The sequence below is a fragment of the Orcinus orca genome, chromosome 14 (assembly GCF_937001465.1).
Source record: "Orcinus orca chromosome 14, mOrcOrc1.1, whole genome shotgun sequence".
Lineage (NCBI taxonomy): Eukaryota > Metazoa > Chordata > Mammalia > Artiodactyla > Delphinidae > Orcinus > Orcinus orca.
In genome coordinates, this window is record NC_064572.1 from 7,327,419 (window position 1) to 7,332,084 (window position 4,666).

Below are 4,666 nucleotides of genomic sequence, written 5' to 3' on the forward strand. Positions count from 1 at the left end.
GTGAAGTGTCTGTTCAAAATATTTTGCCCATTTTATTGCATTTTTGTCTGTTATTGAATTTTATAGGTTTTTTTTTTTTTTTTGCTGTACGTGGGCCTCTCACTGTTGTGGCCTCTCCCATTGCGGAGCACAGGCTCCGGACGTGCAGGCTCAGCGGCCATGGCTCACGGGCCCAGCCGCTCCACAGCATATGGGATCTTCCCGGACCGGGGCATGAACCCGTGTCCCCTGCATCGGCAGGAGGACTCTCAACCACTGCGCCACCAGGGAAGCCCTATAGGTTATTTTTATATAGGCTGGCTACCAACCCTTTGTCAGGTACACGTTTTGCAAATATTTTCTCTCAGTATGTGGCCTGATTGTTCATTTTATTAGTGGTGTTCTTTGATAAGCAACTATTTTAAACTTGGTGAAGCCCAATTTGTCAATTCCTCAGAATGAGATGAGAGAAAAAATAGGATTGAAGGCAACGTTGGAAGAAACAAGGGCTGGTAATGTCCCAAACCTGTTGAAAGACAGCAATCCACATATTCAAAAGCTTGTAAATCCCAAACGAGATAAGTAAAAAGAAACCTACAATTAGGTATGACATAGAGAAACAATATTTTCTCTAAGATTTTCTCTAAGAATATCAAAGACAAAAAGAAAAAAAAATTCTAAGCTGAAATGTGGGGAAATGGAAATGCAGATTTCCTCAAAGAAGGACTAGACTGCTGACTTTTCAACAGCGACAATAGCACTTAGAGGGCAGAGAAATGCCATCTTCAATATGCCAAAAGAAATAACTGTTATCCAGGAATTCTTTATGAGAAAAAAGTGTCTTTCAAGAATGAGGGAGAAATAAGCACATAAGCAAACAAAAACTGAAAGATTTTGCAACCAACACACCATCACAAAAGGAAATTCTAAAGACTGTGCTTCAGGTGTAAGGGAATAATCTCCCTTGGAAGGTACCCATAGGGAAGAAGAAATGAGCAGAGAAAATTATTAATATACAAGAAAATCTAAGCTCTATAAGACAATTACAGTATTTTGAGGAGGTTAAAACCATGACTGATGTATGATAAATAATAATATGTAAGAGTTTATAAAGATAGAATGAAAATATGTGATGAGTCAGGATGAAAATAAATGGATGAATTAGAAGTCCTCAAGGGTCTCGTGTTGTCCAAGGAAAGTAAAAATATTGATTAATTTTAGACTTTGAACAGGCTGGACTAATAGTACAAAATAAAATGATAGATTTAAACCCAAATATGCCAGTAATCACATTGAATATAAACGGACAAAGGGTCTCAATTAAAAGACAAAATTGTCAGGCTGGGAAAACTATTCAGCCTTATGCTGTTTACAAGAAATGTATATAAAATATAAGGGTACATCAAAATTGAAAATAAAAGAATAGAGTCAAGAGTTACAAGTTAAAGTCTTTCCTCTGCCACTTTTACTAATTTATAAACCAAGTTTATAAACTTAGGCAAGTCACTCAGTCTTGAGGCCTCACTGTTATCATTTATGAAAGTAGAGTAATAATCCCTATCCTAGCTACCTTCTAAGATAAAATGAGCTAATGTATGTGAAAGTTCTTCATATAACATAAGACACATAAGAGACATAATGTAAGAGAAAAGCAGTCAAACAAACATTAACATTTTAATAGTCCATGGACTATTAAAATGAATGGGCTATTAAAATGGACCATTAAAATGAATTGTTACTAGTGGCCTTTTAGTTACTATAGTGGGTTAAATTGTTGTCCCTATTGTGGGCTGAATTGTGTCACCACCAACCCAAATTCATATGTTGAAGTCCTAACTCCCAGGACCTCAGAATGTGACTGTATTTGGAGACAGGGCCTTTACAGGAGTAATTAGAACAAAGCCTTTAGGGTGGGCCTTAATCCAACATGACTGGTGTCCTATAAGGAGGAATTTGGGCACAGACATGAAGAGAGGGAAGAGGACGTGCAGACACAGGGACAAGATGGCATCTGCAAGCCAAGGAGAGAGGCCTCAAGTGACGACAGTCCTGCCTTTATTTTGGAGTTCTAGACCCCAGAACTGTGGAAAAAAATAATTCCTGTTGTTTTAAGCCACGCAGTCTGTGGTAATCTGTTACAGGAACTTAATACAGGTCCCATGAAGGAAACTAGGAAAGATGGGGTGAACAAGGATCCAGGGGTGCTACGGCCACCCTTGGTCCATGACGTAGAGAGACTTCTACTCCCGAGTCCATCTCCAGTGACCAGAGCTCTCCACGTGGTGATAAGGTTTAGGAAACCCCAATGACTGTCACAGGAAAGGCAATCCTGATTCTATGGACAGCTCTGAGAACCGCCAACATCACCTTTGCACATTTGAGTCTTTCACCCAATCACCACCCCCAGAAACTGTTCAGCATCAGTGCTACTGAACTCAGGTCCGGCTGCTCATCACTCGAAAGCTAATATTTGAGAGGTAAGTGTTGGTAGAAAGGAAAGTTTGCTTTATTCTGGAGGCTGGCAACCTGGGGAGAAGGCGGGCTCATGTCCAAAGGCCAATTCTCCCCTGCCAATCAGAGGGCAAGAGCTTTTAAAGGGGAGTTTCAGGGGTGAATGGGCAGAGGGAGGGGGCTGCATGCAGCAACAGCACAGCCAGCTCTGACCGTCGTCTTGAAACTGGTCATTGGTGGTCTGAGCAGCATCAGCCTGATTGTTTTCCGTACAGTGAGCCTTCAGTTCCAGGGTCGGTTTGTCCCCCTTTCTTTGAGGCCAGTTCTGGGAGTTGCGGCAGCTTATGTCATGGCTACAGTCTGGTCATCATGTAGTTAACTTCTTCCACCTGGTGGGAGTTTCAATGTCTACAAGGTAGCTCACAGGATATGGCTCAGAATATTATCTATAACACTTGAGGAGGAACTAAAATCCTTGACTTTGTTTAATGACTAAATTATTATTATTTTTGTTTGACTGCTTTTCTTTGCTTCTGCATTTTCTCACTTCTCTGAATAAATTTATTCATTGGCTAAAGTTTTTCTACAGACAAGAGGCAGGCAGAGGACATAGAGGGGGGTGTTTCTGTTCTATGAAGACCCCTTAGGGTCCCGCTCCATTCCATCAGGATAAGCCATTAAGAAACTGACAAGCAGGGGCAGGGTCAATCAGAAGGCTCAGGGCTCCTGCACCCAGCGAAAGGGCCACCCTTAATGAGGGGCCCCCATTCCTCATTCACGTCAGCTAACATCCAGCTGCCTTTGCCATCCGTGCCCCTTCTGGAAGGTGCAGCCCATGGCCTGCTGGGGGGAGTGTCTCTGGCTGTGGGTGACAAGGACGCAGGTGGACCCGGACGTGGGACCCGCCATGCTGCCCACCTCACCAGCACGCCATCACACCAGGTCTTCTCGGCTTCTCTCTGAGCTGAGGTCAGACACAGCGCATCAGCTTGTGGGAACTCCCCAAAAGGACTGTGACATAGCGACAGTGCAAAAGAGGGTGACTTCCAAGGACAGTGTGGGGCAGAGAGGAAATGTCAGCGACAGAAATGAGGCAAGAAGGAAAGGGAGGAAGGCAGGCAGGTGGCCTGGCCACATGAGTGCCCTCAGGGGCAGGGCTGGTCTGTGGCCTGAGCCCATTCTGACTCCTGTTCTCAGGGCAGAGGCACTGCCAGGTGAGAGGCAGCAGTAGTCTGTGTCCCCAAGGCCAGGGGTGGGCAGGCCTTCTCCAGCACAATGATGGATGTTTCCCTGTAAGAATCTATTTCTGGAACCATCCAGCCTCATCAGAAAACAATGCTGTGCGGGAGGGAAGCCGGCCTGGTGGTGGCGAGTGCAAAGCAGCCAGATACCCACAGCATCCGATATCCCAGGCAGCTCCTCCAACAGGCTTTGCGGCGATTGGAGTCAAGGCATAAGTGCCTGGTGATGGCAGGGGTCATGACAGTGAACTCCCAGGATGGGACCACATCTTAGCCTTCTCCGTACCCCTGGCACATAGTAGATGGGCAATAAAATATTTCATTAACCCCTTAGGGTTCTGCCAAATCTAGGGTGACAGTTCAGGGGACTAAACAGCTGGGAGGTACTCCGGTATTCCATGGTCTAATGCTAACTGCCAAAGGTTTAAATGATAAAACCTAGGCTGTACCCCAATTCCAGACCCTTTTATTTTTCCCACTCAGCCTTATCCTTCTTTTTAATCCTGACACATCCTCTCTTCCCATTTTCTTCTTTGTCCCTTCTTCCTTCAACTGGGCACTAGCAATATAGATTTGGTGCGAAAAAAAATTACGGCTATTTAATGAGCTTTTGAGAGAATGAAATAACTGCAGTGAGATCCCTGATAAGACCTACCAGGTCTAAGGAAACACACCATAAGTGATTGCTGGGGAAATTGTTTTTGTTGCGTTCAATTCTCTCACAGCTCCAAAAATTGATTCTCTGAGATGGCTTTTCAGTGGGAAATTAGCCGTAACATTATTCCCTCTAGTGCCAAGTACACTGCTGTCACTCAGGAGCTTCTCGCTTCTTCATACTGCAGACACACTTAGAGCTGCTGAGTGCTCTCCTCACCCAGCACAAACATGTGTATATCCCTATACACACTATATACACTCCATATACTGTGTGTGTGTGCGTGTTTATATATATTTTATATATACACGTAAAATTATATATAATTATATAAAAATGT